The sequence below is a fragment of the Mycteria americana genome, chromosome 1, assembly GCF_035582795.1.
Source record: "Mycteria americana isolate JAX WOST 10 ecotype Jacksonville Zoo and Gardens chromosome 1, USCA_MyAme_1.0, whole genome shotgun sequence".
Classification (NCBI taxonomy): Eukaryota; Metazoa; Chordata; class Aves; order Ciconiiformes; family Ciconiidae; genus Mycteria; species Mycteria americana.
Genome location: NC_134365.1, coordinates 30,817,496 through 30,832,870, shown reverse-complemented (window position 1 = coordinate 30,832,870; position 15,375 = coordinate 30,817,496). Strand labels below are relative to the sequence as shown.

Genomic DNA, 15,375 nt, shown 5'->3' with positions numbered 1-15,375 from the left:
TTAATGTCTCCTTGAAAAACTGATTACAACTTTTTTACACTTAATCTCAAAAGAAACTGTTACTTTGAAGAAGCAAAAACCAAGAGGTTGGTGTTCTTTCCATCAGAAGGGCAGGCTTCCCAGATTGCTAGCATTCAAATCCGTCTTTCTGATCTAACACATCTCAACATATTTTACATTGACAGGGTGTTCCGAAGTTTTCTAGCAAAAAGTTAGCTTAGTTAGCTTATTTTTTGCTTGTTGGAAAGGCTTCTGAGAAATTAAAATCTTCAGCAACACAATCAAACTACAAATCCAATATAGGCACTTAAGTGTGACACAGTATGTACAAGTTATTAAATACTGCTAGCATGTTTAAATTGAAATTCTTCGCACGTTTATCCATTAACATGCTAAGTAATCTGTCAGATTGTAACCAGATCTTCTGGATAAGATCAATGGTAATTTTATTTTAGTTTCAATTGACACAAACCACAAAGTTTATAGTTGATGAAAGGAAGAAAGATTGTTTGGCAGTTGTAGGGGGGAAGGTAGGGGGAGAAACAGTACTGGTGGTGACTAGAGTGGCATGGTAGGGAAGCCCCTGTTCTGTTTGAAGATGCTAAATCTATTTCTAAAAAGTGTAAACTAATCTAGATATCAACAACCATTACTAGAACTACTTGGAAGCAATTGGACTTTCCTTGTGAAACACTAGAAAAATGAAGGATGAACAGCATCATAATTAGGAGTGTCTTCTAAACTTCTAATGTCTAGATTTGGTAGAAAAAGAAATTGAGAATATATGCTTTCATCTAGTGAAATGCAAGTTTAGCATAATGGGAATATCCTCTTTTAATAAAGCAGATTTTCACTGAGCGCTGGTGAAAATAAATCAAGTATGACAGTTTTGTGTATTTCTAGGTATACCACTTAGAAGCCAAACATGAGATGGATACTTGTACTGTGGATAAAATTAATTGAAAGATATGTAACTGATAAATACTTAGTGCATCTTCAATTTCTGGCTTCATTTTAATGTGCAAGCAGAATGTGACCTGCTTGAACTTTCCAGGATACTCTCATATTTCACATTTCTTGCATTTATTTTACCACATACAACTCTCCAGTGATTCTTAAGTACCAGAAACAATGATCTTGCTACAGTCTTCTAATATTTTTATAACATTATTCTATCACTGTATGCAAAATAATTAAATGATTCCTCCAAAGCACAATCTAAACCATTGCCAGATGAAAAAAAAAATGGTAAAAGAGGAAGCTGCTATATTACCAAGCCCTCAAGAACCATGCCCATAAAAAAAAGGGGGGAAATCTGCTCCTGTGTTACCTTATTATCAATTATCTTCTGAAACAACTATGGACAGAGGCTAGAGTACAGCTAGACAGAATGAACAGAAACAAATACCAGGACCAGATGGTATTCACTTAAGAGTTTTGTGCGAAGTCAAGGATGAAAAAGCTGAATTACTAATAAGTGTGTGCAATCATTGAATCAATCTCTGGTTCCTGATGGGAACCACGTTCAAAATAAGCAAAAGGTGGTGGTTATTGAGGTAATGGACAACAAGACTTATACATAAAAAAAAAAAAAACCACCCAAAAAAAACCAAAACAAACCACAAAAGCAACCCCAGAACAAAAACCAAACACAAACCGAAACTTTTCTGAAGGATGTTGTGAATGTGACAAATGTCTAAGGGTTCAAGGGAAGAATGGAGAAGTCATGGAAGGAAGATCCACTAAAGGATATGAAACAGACAATCACAAGCAGCTCAGGAAATCCCTTGAGCTGAAAACAGCTGGAGGCTGGGAGAGCATCAGGAGGTAATTACTATACATGCATATATGCATGCTCAGTTCTTACTCTTCCTTAGGTGTCTATTTACAACACTCGGATAGACAGGCCCTTGATCTGAATCAGTAAAGCTGTTCGTATGTTTATTCAGGTCACAAAATTACCCTTAAAACTACTAGATTCCAATTATTTTCACACTGCAGTAATATTTTATTATAAAAGTTTTAGAAGCTAGTACAGGATGGTTACCAAAGAGCATGCAATATGTTGAGGCCTTGCTTAGTATACACTTACACTAGGATTGGTTCTAGTTAGTGCTGGCAGTTGGTCACTTTCAAGAGTCTTACATTCAGAAAAAATGAAACACACAGTAATCAAAAAGAGAAGCTTTGTTATATAACTGATTTTAGCACACAACTTGTAGTTGCAGCAATTTCTCTTTAAAGATTAACTTGAATTCTACATGCATTTGTGCTACATTCAGCCATTATTTTTATTTATCAGCAAGGAATTATTTCAATTTTCCATGGGGGCTTCACAGAAACATAACCAAATAACCATTTCCACACAAATTTCATGACCTAGCCCTGATGAAACTCAGTGAAAACCATATTTTTTCCTTTTTAAATAGAGTAAACTCTACAGGATTTAAATGGAAAAGACACTGGAACAGGTTGCCCAGAGCAGTTGTGGATGCCCTGTCATTGGAAGTGTTCAAGGTCAGGTTGGATGTGGCTTTGAGCAACCTGATCTAGTGAAAGATGTCCCTGCCTACAGGGGGGGCAGGGATGATGATCTTGATCTTTAAAGATGATATTTAAAGGTACCTCCCAACGCAAATAATCCTATGATTCTATGCAAAAATACAAAAGCATTTCTAAAAGAAGTAATTCACAGAAGTTAATTACTTCTTCACAGAAGTAAAAGCACCTTCACAGAAGTTAAGCAGGCTTTCAAAAATGGTGTCTGCATTTTAAGCCTTTTAAAAAAAATCCAAACCCATTGAGTTTCACCTTTTTAATTGCCAGAAGAAATCAAATCATAGGGAAAAAAGACACAGGAGTAGGATGTACTTTCACAAATACTGTCCTGTTCTCCTCTTACAGAACCTTGGCAGAGTTTGTAATCAGTGTCATGAGAGGATAGTTCAGATGAATTTTGTCCTGATGTACATCCATTCAGAAAGCTCTACTCTGTTTTCAGTGTCTCAGAGCAAATCAAGACACATGGGTCACGTTATTGAAAGAAAATGCCAGATTTTGTCCATTATCATGCAAGGCAAATTAAATCCAAGAGGAGACTAAGCCTCTCACGCTATATGAGGAATAACGATGTTTTATATGGAAATGGATAGAAAAGCAGAAGGGAGATAACTGAAATAGACTGAAAAATTAATCAAAAAGAATGTAAACTATTGGCTGTATATCAAGGTTACAGTCTGCATCGGCAGATATAACAGCAGCTTCCTTTTCTCAAAGTATGTGGCATATCTGACATTTTATAATCTTTTCAAAAATGTAGGTTTTGGTTTAAATTTGGCCTTGCGTCTAGATTTGTACTCACACATATTTCATTTTTGATTTAAAAAAGATCACTACTTGCAACCAAAATCTAAGAAAACCAACTATATTGAACTTGCACAGTTCAGATAAGTGTACTGGAATGTTAAGAACATAAAGCCATGCTCCTGACAAATCCTTGGCACAATATTTGTATGAACGTGTTACGAGTAAAAGCTCATGAGATCAAAAAGTCAATGGCGTTGTAAAAATCAAGCACAAAGCCTCATCAGAAAATAGCTGCCTGTAAAAAAGAAAATGGATTTGGAAAGTAAACTTCACTCTGGAAAGGAAAAAGGAAAGAAAATTATAATAAAAACTTAGACAAATATATTTGGATCCAAATTTTAAAAAATATTTCACTCTCAAAATATTGCTCTGGAGATATCTTAATCACTTTTAATTCCTCAATGTAGAAATGCCACTGCTTCAATCTTCCTTAAGAGAAATTCTCTCTCCAAAAACTGAGATCGTCTGTGTAAAACTACGTTAGGGCATTCTTTTGTGGCCCCTCTTCCAGTAAAAACACTTCCAACTTCCTCTATAAAGGATGCAAACATCAGCAAATTGTTGAATTTATCTATATTCCTTTAACTGATCTTTTTAATTTATGGTAACTGCAGTTACACAATTGATTACAAGAATATACACCATTTTTCTATGGGATCTTTGCCTTAACCAGTATACCAGAGAGATAATTCTGACATTAAATGATCTTGTTTTCACTAAGAGGGGCAATTACAGTCGTAAGTAGCACTGAAAGGGAAAGTCCTGCTGAATATCTGAGTTCTGAGGTAGACTTTGGTGAGTACAAATGGTATCTCAGCTAAAGTATCTGCATGGCAAATAAACCTCTCCTAGTTGTATGTGTACTGAGATTTTTACACAGTCTTATACTTGACCACATGAGAGGAATTTACACAGAAACAAAAGAGGCACATCTTATATAATAATTATATAACCAGACTTTAATTCCTGGTTGAAAACATGCCTATAGGATTGAATCTCAATCAGATATGATGAGACTTCAAACATGATGAAAAAATCAACAGACTTATTCCAGCTTATATCAATGTTGAGAAATACAAAGTCCTCTTCTCTAGGTCTGTTTCAGTGAAAACATCCAGTGGTTATTTTTAGCATGAAGTTTGGTACAGGAATAAGCAACTGAAAACAATATAAAAAATGATGCTCAACTTCAAGGTGACAAACCTACCTCTACCTATAATGAAGTTGTGTGGTATGAAAGATCTAGATCATTTGAAAGCATTTATTTCAAAAGAAAGGGCAGCTCATTTTCACCTGTTCTTATGGAGCATCTCCATCCCCCAACTGCTGTTGTGATGGTTTCTTTAAGCTTTCTGAATTCACCAGGGCTTCTGGACTGTGCAATGAACATGTAGATGTCAACATACAGTTAGTAACACTGTTAACCATTACAGGTCAAACTCCATCATAAGTCAGCTTTGTCTAGGACTGACATAGTTTTCTGGGTAAGAAAAGACTGTAGAATGGTGAACCACACACACTGAGATCATTAAATATGTTTTATGAAGCTAAACCACCTAGGTCTCCTTAGATGTGAAGGGCACTTCTAGACATGTGGGTTACGGGCTGAGTCAACAGAAGCTGGAGAAAAGCAAATTAAAGAAGCCATATGTTGCATTTCTGTGTTGTCTGAATCATTTCACTGCTTAAAAAGGTGCTTATCTTGGCACAGCTACTTTCTAGCTACTATCCCAATAAAAAATGAGGTTAACATGTTACAACCAACCATAGGTAAGGCAGAAGGTTGTTGTACATTGGATGCGAGATGACAAACAACAAAGCAGAAAAAAAAAGGTTGGTGTTGGTTCCCATGAGAGTAGGAAGTAAAAAGCTGCCTCTTGGAAAAAAGGAAGAACTGTGAGGACCAACGAATGTATCTAGGGAAGCTGTTTGTTCTTACTTCAGACAATAATGCAATGTGTTGAAAAAGTGATCAATATATTCTGTCCTAACTGCAGAAGTGACCCATTAACCCCAACACTTTGGCACTACTTAGTTAGCACCCTATTATTTCACCTATTGGGCTAATCAAAACCAGACTTTTAAATATTAAAACCTACAGACTGAAGCACTCCTACAAGAGCTTCTACGATGAAGTCAGGGCTAGAGCTATAGGGAAATTGAAGTTCCATAGAATTTAACAAAAAACCACAAAGCTGCAGTGATGTGGATGATTAACTTTCCCGTGCAGCACAAGTGTTAAGCGCATATTCTGCAGGGACATTCACTCTGCTAAGTGAGCTTAACTGTATGTGAAAGGTGCTGAATTGAAATGTCTGGGTTGCTAAATCAAAATGTGTACAGCACAGCATTGGCAGTACCTGCCTCTTGATATGGTCCTGCCAATACGTTTCAGCTTTGACCTGGCAAAAATATCTTGAAAGCGCTATTTATAGGCTGAGAGAGGAAAAACTCCAAACCCTTTTTGCCCCAGATGTAAGATGCTAACCAGGCATATTACAACTCAAGGTTTCTGACCTAAGAAGAAACAGAATAAGCTTCATGACTTCAATCCAACTAGCAATGAAGTGTCCAAGGGCTGAATGGGAGCAGAGGACAGAGACCTGATCAGCATCAAGTATATAAAAGAGGCAATTACACGGAGCAGGAGGAAAGGTCAATTAAAGTCACAAAACAACCCCAAGACAGACTGCTGGAGAACATGCTTAGCTAATGGAGGTCAGCCTTCCTGAACCTACCAACTGTAAGACACAAATTTTAAATAACCAGTAAAAAGTAAAGAGCCAGGAGTAATATGCAGGTTGGAGATGACAGTGCATGCTCATGGGTCCTATTATCTCCACCGTGCAGTTTCATTATGGGATAGCTCTGCAGGCTTCCTTTCCTTCACAGATAGGAACCCGCATCATCACTGAAGCTGGTGAAGGGTCTGGAGCAGAAGTCTTATGAGGAGTGGCTGAGGGAACTGGGGTTGTTTAGCCTGGAGAAAAAGAGTCTGAGGGGAGACCTTATCGCTCTCTACAACTACCTGAAAGGAAGTTGTAGCAAGGTGGGTGTTGGTCTCTTCTCCCAAGTAATAAGTGATAGGACAAGAGGAAACATCCTCAAGTTGCACCAGCGGAGGCTTAGATTGGATATTAGGAAAAATTTATTCACCAAAAGGGTTGTCAAGCACTGGAAGAGGCTGCCCAGGGAAGTGGTTGAGTCACCATCCCTGGAGGTATTTAAAAGACATGTAGATGCAGCACTTAGGGACATGGTTTAGTGGTGGACTTGGCAGTGCCAGGTTAACAGTTGGACTTTATAATCTTAAAGGTCTTTTCCAACCTAAATGATTCTATGATTCTATGATCACTATTCAGGACCTGCACACAAGCACTGGTCTGCTGCGGCTCACGGGGTGTACCCCCAGCTATGGGACCTATGCGCAAGCTGCCCCCAGCTAACAGAGGCTTGAATGCTCCCACTGAACCTCAGGTGACAGGAACAACACAGGTAATCACTAGTAAGGAGAAGGTCAGATCAGGACAAGCATCAGGAGAATATTTGTACAAATGTATTGTTTGTTCTTTTATTTCTCTAGAAACATTTGTACCTAACCTAAGTGTCAAAGTAATGATCCTTCATCACAAAACTGTTTTTAAACTTACAGGAAGCTGTGAGTTACAATTGCAACACAGATATTATAACAACAAGACTTATCTCATATTCCAACCACATTTAGAACTGCAGAATTTCTTGTAGCATATTAACATGGAAAAAGGTTTTCAATCTGAAGATAGCTGTCAAAGATCAAAGATAGCTGTCTCTGTTAGAAAGAAAAGAGTTTAGTTTGCCAGCTATCCTTGAAAAGCTTTCTAGTGAAATAAATTCCAATTTGATTATTTAGTACTGTAACAAAACACAGCATGATTGTATTTGAACAAGATAGCATTTCTGATAGTTACAGCTTTCAGTGTGCAAATCTAAACTGTCCTGACAGCAGCCACTAATTTAAAAATAATTACACAGAACTCACTAGGAGCTTTTGTTAGGAAGCGCTTTTTTGGAAGCGTTGCTCAGAATTATAGGTCCTTTAGAACCATGAATTGAAAAGGAGCAGAAAACATTATTTTGTTTAGAGAAAGTTCCTGTTCATTTACATCCCTGTAAAATACAAGCTAATTTGTTGCTTTGTTTTATACCCTAAACATGACTTCAACAGCTCTTAAAACAATTTCAGTTGTAGGGACTGAAAATCTCTGGATGTAACACAGACAAAATGGTATTATCCAGGATGTAAATCTCGTGGATGCAAAATGTTTTACAGAAAAGCTCCTTAGAATACTTTGTAGAATGGGACAAGAGCTTTGTAGCTACTGTCAGTGGGAGGATCTCAAAAAAACACATAAAGGTGACTTTGACTTGAGGAGAGGGCTAGGGACCCTTAGTCCATCTTGCCTCCTACCCTTCGAGTCAAGCTATGCTATGCCTTCTAGCAGCTAGGATATTCTATGATGATACTATCCATGCTGATATACTGACAATAACAAGCAAAAGTAGAAGATAAAAGACAAGGTACAGGGATTTCATCAAGTCATGCAGAGAGAAAATCAGAAAGGCAAAAGCCCAGCTAGAACTCAACCTGGCCACTGTTGAAAGAGATAATAAAAAATGTTTTTACAAATACATTAACAACAAAAATAGAGCCAAGGAGAATCTCCCTCCTTTATTGGATGCGAGGGGGAACATTGCCACCAAGGATGAGGAAAAAGGCTGAGGTACCTAATGCCTTCTTTGCCTCAGTCTTTACTAGTCAGACCAGTTATCACCAGGGAATTCAGCCCCCTGAGCTGGAAGACAGGGATGGAGAGCAGAATAAACCCCCCATAATCCAGGGGGAAGCAGTTAACAACCTGCTACGCCACCTGGACGCTCACAAGTCTATGGGGCCAGATGGGATCCACCCCTGAGTACTGAGGGAGCTGGTGGAGGAGCTTGCCAAGCCACTCTCCATCATTTATCAGCAGTCCTGGTTAACAGGGGAGGTCCCAGACCACTGGAGGCTTGCCAATGTGATGCCCATCTACAAGAAGGCCCAGAAGGAGGATCCGGGGAACTACAGGCCTGTCAGCCTGACCTCGGTACCAGGAAAAATTATGGAGCGGTTCATCTTGAGTGCACTCAACAGGCATGTGCAGGCCACCCAGGGGATCAGGCCCAGCCAGCATGGGTTCATGAAAGGCAGGTCCTGCTTGACCAACCTGATCTCCTTCTACGACAAGGTGACCCGCTTGGTGGATGAGGGAAAGGCTGTAGATGTTTTCTACCTAGATTTTAGTGAAGCCTTTGACACTGTCTCCCACAGCATTCTCCTGGAGAAGCTGGCGGCTCATGGCTTAGGTGGGTGTACTCTTTGCTGGGTAAAAAACTGGCTGGATGGCCGAGCCCAGAGAGCTGTGGTGAACGGAGTTACAGTTAAGTTGTGCAGTAGTGTTGATCTGCTTGAGGGAAGGAAGGCTCTGCAGAGGGATCTGGACAGGCTGGATCGATGGGCTGGGGCCAATTGCATGAGGTTTAACAAGGCCAAGTGCTGGGTCCTGCACTTGGGTCACAACAACCCCATGCAACGCTACAGGCTTGGGGAAGAGGGGCTGGAAAGCTGCCTGGCAGAGAAGGACCTGGGGGTGCTGGTTGACAGCTGGCTGAACATGAGCCAGCAGTGTGCCCAGGTGGCCAAGAAAGCCAATGGCATCCTGGCTTGTATCAAAAATAGCATGGCCAGCAGGACTAGGGAAGTGATCGTGCCCCTGTACTCAGCACTAGTGAGGCTGCACCTTGAATACTGTGTTCAGTTTTGGGCCCCTCACTATAAGAAGGACACTGAGTTGCTGGAGCGTGTCCAGAGAAGGCCAACAAAGCTGGTGAAGGGTCTGGAGAAGAAGTCTTACGAGAAGCAGCTAAGGGAACTGGGGTTGTTTAGTCTGGAGAAGCAGAGGCTGAGGGGAGACCTTATCGCTCTCTACAACTACCTGAAAGGAGGTTGCAGTGAGATGGGCGTTGGTCTCTTCTCCCAGGTAACAAGTGATAGGATGAAAGGAAATGGCCTCAAGTTGCGTCAGGAGAGGTTTAGATTGGATATTAGGAAAAATTACTGAAAGGGTGGTCAAGCATTGGAACAGGCTGCCCAGAGAGGTGGTGGAGTCACCATCCCTGGAGGAGTTCAAAAAACGTGTAGATGTGGCACTTCGGGACATAGTTTAGTAGGCATGGAGGTGTTGGGTTGATGGTTGGACTAGATGATCCTAGAGGTCTTTTCCAACCTTAATGATCCTATGATTCTATGAAGGGCAGGAAATCTTCCACTCCACTTTTAGCCCAGTAAACTTGGAACTGCCACAGCTAAAGTTACAATAAGAACAAGCAGTCTACAAAAACACAGGGAACAAGACAGAAAAGCTCAATTCAAAAGTAGCTGGCCCTATGTCTGGGTAATGCAGCACTGACCACCACCATGTAGCCTAAATTTCAACAAGGTACACTACAAGCTGATCATATTTGCAGTAGTCACAACCTGGAGGTTGTAAATACTTTAACTATCAAAATATATGTGTTTATTAATATATACAGTTGGGGGGGGGGGGGGGGAGGAAGGGGGGGAGAAGAGATCAAGTCCTGGAATACTATAGCAATACTAAACTCTTGCTAATACCTTTCTGGCAGGTGAACTTTGATGCTTTCATAGAATCATAGAAGAGTTTGGGTTGGAAAGGACCTTTAAAGGTCATCTAGTCCAACCCCCCTGCAATGAGCAGGGACATCTTCAACTAGATCAGGTTGCTCAGAGCCTGTCCAATGTTTCCAGGGATGGGGCATCTACCACCTCTCTGGACAACCCGCTCCAGTGTTTCACCACCCTCATTGTGAAAAATTTCTTCCTTATATCTAGTCTGAATCTACCCTCTTTTAGTTTAAAACCACTAGCCCATGTCCTATCACAACAGGCCCTGCTAAAAAGTCTCTCCCCATCTTTCTTATAAGCCCTCTTTAAGTACTGAAAGGCTGCTATAAGGTCTCCTGGAGCCTTCTCTTCTCCAGGCTGAACAACCCCAAGTCTCTCAGCCTGTCCTCACAGAAGAGGTGTTCCATCCCTCTGAACATTTTTGTGGTCCTCCTCTGGATGCACTCCAACAGGTCCATGTCTTTCCTGTGCTGAAGACTCCAGAGCTGGATGCAGTACTCCAGGTGGGGTCTCACCAGAGCAGAGTAGAGGGGCAGAATCACTTCCCTCAACCTGCTGGCCATGCTTCTTTTGATGCAGCCCAGATACAGTTAGCTTTCTGGGCTGTGAGTGCACATTGTCGGCTCATGTCGAGTTTTTCATCCACCAGTACCCCTAAGTCCTTCTCTGCAGGGCTGCTCTCAATCCCTTCATCCCCCAGCCTGTATTGATACCAGGGGTTGCCCTGACCCAGGTGCAGGACCCTGCACTTGGCCTTGTTGAACCTCATGAGGTTCACACAGGCCCACTTCTCCAGCTTGTCCAAGTCCATCTGAATGGCATCCTGTCCCTCAGGGTTGTCAACCACATCACTCATCTTGGTGTCATCTGCAAATCTGCTGAGGGTGCACTCAATCCCACTGTGCTGTTGATGAAGATGTTAAACAGTACTGGTCCCAGTACAGACCCCTGAGGAACACCACCTGTCACTGATCTCCATCCGGCCATTGACATTGAGCTGTTGACCGCTACTCTCTGGATGCGACCATCCAACCAATTCCTTCTCCACCGAACAGTTCACCCATCAAGTCCGTATCTCTCCAATTTAGAGAGAAGGATGTTGTGGGGGACCGTGTCAAAGGCCTTACAGGCCTTTATTTACAAGTCCAGATAGACAACATCTGTAGGTCTTCCCTCATCCACTGATGTAGTCACTCCATCACAGAAGGCCACGAGGCTGGTCAGGCAGGACTTGCCCTTGGAGAAGCCATGCTGGCTGTCTTGAATCACCTCCCTGTCCTCCATGTGCCTTAGCAGGAGGATCTGTTCCATGATCTTCCCAAGCACAGGGTGAGGCTGACAGATCGGTAGCTCCCGGGGTCCTCCTTTCTACCCTTTTTAAAAATGGGTGCAATGTTTCCCTTTTTCCAGTCACCAAGGACTTAACCTGACTGCCGTGACTTTTTAAATATCATGGAGAGTGGCTTGGCAACTACATCAGCCAATTCCCTCAGGACTCTGGGATGCATCTCATCCGGTCCCATAGACTTATGTATGTTCAGGTTCCACAGATGGTCACGAACTTGATCTTCTCTTACAGTGGGAGGAACTTTGCACCCCCAGTACCTGCCTTGAGGTCCATCCACTCAAGAGGTGTGGGAAGAGAGATTGCCAGTGAAGACTGAGGCAAAAAAGTTGTTGAGTACCTCAGCCTCCTCCTCGTCTGTTGTTACCAGTTTGCCAGTTATGTTCATCAGCAGGGGTACGCTTTCTTTGACCTTCCTTTTCTGGCTGACATACCTATAGAAGCTCTTATTATTATTCTTTGCATCCCTTGCCAAGTTCAGTTCCAGTTGTGCCTTGGCCTTCCTGACCCTGTCCCTACACAACTGGGCAACGTTCCTATACTCTTCCCAGTAAATCTGTCCCTGCTTCCACCGCCTGTGCATTTCCTTCTTGCCCTTTTGTTTGACCAGCACATCTTTACTCAGCTATGTTGGTCTCTTACCTTCCCTTCCTGATTTCTTACACTGAACTAGAGTTGTAATTAATTAAAAAAAAAAAAAAACCCACACAAAAAACCAAACAATTTAAAAAATTCAAGTTAAGCAATCTGGCATCATTCATGAAAATCATAGTATAGAAGGATGTTATCTGAGAGAAGTGCATCCTTAAGGAGATCAGCTCAGGAAGATACAGGCACACTGCATTTCACAAAGAATTTCATCACTGTAGGAAGTGAAATCCCATTATTGAAACAATTTTTTTTGTTTTGCATTGTAGAAGATACCAAAAGAGTGGCTGGCTGCTTACCAGCGAACGTATTCATCACTTTTAAGAAATGGGGCAAATCTCATTGACATGCTTGAAGCTGCCAGTAAACATGTGTCAGATTTAAAGACCATGACAACCACCAGTCAGCTGTCTGTTCAGTGCTTTCCCCCCATATAGCAATACCTTTACTTCTCCATTATTGTGGCAAAGAACAACTTTGCTGTTTGCAAGAAGCTTTTGCACAGATTCACAATAATTACTATTTATGAGTAATATTCACACAACTCAAGAATGAGAAAATGTTGTACTTGGTGCTTAAATATATACATACAAAGAAAAGGTCTGAGATTGGGACCTTCTGGGTGATACTTGACAAAAACTTATTTGGGGCGGGGTGTGTCTCTGCATTTAAGTATATGATGGGATGGGCAGAAAAAAGTAAGACCATTTCTATTATTTATACACTGCTAGCTAGTTTTCATATTATCATTGATATTCTTGTTTATATACGCCAAACATTAAAACAACTCTGCATGTGTTAGAATTTCGGAAGCATTGGTGACTTTGGTAACACTACTGCCTTTTTACTACTGGATTAAGTAAGCTTTGGCATTTAAATCAAAGGCAAAGATGAATTAAATAGATTCCTTTTCTCAGTTACCCTACTGTCCTTTTTCAACAGAACATTATCTACATTTTCAGCTTTATTACAGAAACTCTCAACAAGCCCTAAGAAAAACTCATCAGAAAACAGCTGATTAAGCAAATTAAATGCTCTTTAAAAGGGATTCTCAAACTGTAATACTTTCAGATTTCAAATGGATTGTAGATCTACCACATAAGGCCCAATTCCTTTGTGACTTGTTTTTGCTCTTCCTTTTAACATGAGATGTAGAACAAGTTGCTTTGAACAAATGGGGAATAAAAGACTTACAAGCTTTTTTAACAGAAAACTTTGACCTGTTGATTATGTATAGCTACAATATAAAGAAAATATTTCCAAGAGAATTTGGAAAGACCATTTATTTTTACAGAGCTAAAGCATTCACTTGTTAGTTTGCTAGTACTCCTTACCTGGTTTATTGAAGAAAGACTTCCAAGCCATAGCCTTGTATACACTTCCCATGCATCTCTCCTACTTACTGTATGCTCAAAAGAAAGCCGGCTTACTCTTCCAAATTCTATAAACTGCAGAAGACCCTTTTCCCTGTTCTCCACTTCCAGAGACTTTAAATCAAGGGAAGTCCAATTAAATTCTGGCCTTTCTTCCCTTTCTATAGTTCTCTTCTATTTTTCCTTCAGTTCCTAATGAACCAAGAAAATAAGACAGAGGCAATGGGAAGGAGAAGGAGAACAATATAGGAGTTCCTTGCACTTGTCTAACCAAGTATGTAGTCATGTATTATTATCTTTGTTCTCTCCAGTGACTTGTAGAAATGATAATTTCTTTGGTATATAGCATCAAAGCTTTAAAAAAGTATTAAAATAGGATTTGGAAAGCAGAGGATATTCCCTATAGACTACTACAGTTTCATGAAAGGTCAAAATTCAGGGTGTCTTTACTCCACAATATTGCTTAAACGTATTTTGTGTAACTAATATATCCAGGCAATATTACTTTCAGTAATTAAAAATACATATTTCTGGCTTCTTGGAAATCAGAACAGCAAACAATGGCAGGTGTTAAATTTAGGCTGTTTGTACTCCATACAGGATGAAGAAGATTGGAAAAATTCATACCACTCCTTATGGGAGAAAAATGCTTAAGTGTGTCAGACATATATTTCTTTCCCTAGAATCAACGGCTCTTTACTAAGTCCAAGCTCACTGACAGATACAGACACTTACCATAATGAAGAGAACAGATTCCATAGCTTTCTTTACATTTTTGCTCTCCAGACTTATTCTAAGCTTTGAAAGAGGGAATCTGTTTCTAGTCAAAATCATATCATTGAAAAATGCATGTTATCACATGGATAGCATTTTATGAGATCATTTGTATAAAAAGACAAAGATTCTAGTTCTAGTTTCATTTTAAAAGCTTCTGAAAGTGGAAAGTAAAAAAGATTGGAGAGCATGTACTTGCACATGAAAAGAATAAAAGATCTTTTAATAATCCAGATGAAGGAGTAATGAGTATATTCAGTAGCTTTCAAAGACAGGATTCTGATGAGATTTAACTGGACAGCTAAAGGACATCTCATGAAGTTAAAAGTTGACAAATGCAAAGCAATGCAGATGTGATGGTAAAAAAACCTAAGTTATTTTTCTTAAATTAAGCATATGAAAGCTTAATGTAGGAAACTTAAAAGCACTGCAACATCCTGGGCAGCTCATTCTATCTGCTGAATGAACAGAAATTGTAAAAAAAAAAAAAAAAGACAGAACATTGAGAAACAAAATGCAACTTTTATTGTTTGACAAATAAAAAGTCTGAAAGTATTAAAATTCCATTACAAAAATTATATATGGCAGCTTCATTTAGAGTCTTTAGCTGTGTTATTTGTTAAATGATATCACAGGATTAGAAGAGGACCAAAAAATTCAGAGTGAAGGATTACAAGCCAAGAACTTTGCAGTCAGGACCAACTAGCTCAGCTATAGATACCAGCATATAGACAACCTAAGCTTATGTACAAGGAAAACAATGGTCAGTGTAATACCATTGTACTGACTTGTCAATTCTTTAACCTCTTCTAATATCGTAAGAGTTTAATAATTTGGATGGACAGGAAGAATTATAAACACTGATCTTAACTCAGGGCAAGTGGTGGTCAGATCTCAGCAGTGGTAATGCCACTAGTTCAGATCATAAGCTGAAACAGGGTGGCTACAGCTAATCGATATCCATCTATGAAAATCTGTTGAGATGTCAACCAACAGGCCAATTGTTTATACATTGCAGTATATTTTATGGACTAAGACATTTGGAGGCGAGCTGCTGTCCCCTATAAGATACAGAGCGTTTCAAAATCATATCTATAGCTGTTTTAAATGAGAATTATCTTCGATATTATAGACAAAGCTGCATAGAG

General features: G+C 40.0%; 1 protein-coding gene across 1 annotated transcript in view; it reads right to left on the bottom strand.

Moving 5' to 3' along the window:
- The window catches only part of DOCK4 (dedicator of cytokinesis 4), a 262,201-nt gene that overhangs the window by 98,351 nt on the left and 148,475 nt on the right, over nucleotides 1–15,375 (bottom strand). The window lies entirely within an intron of this gene.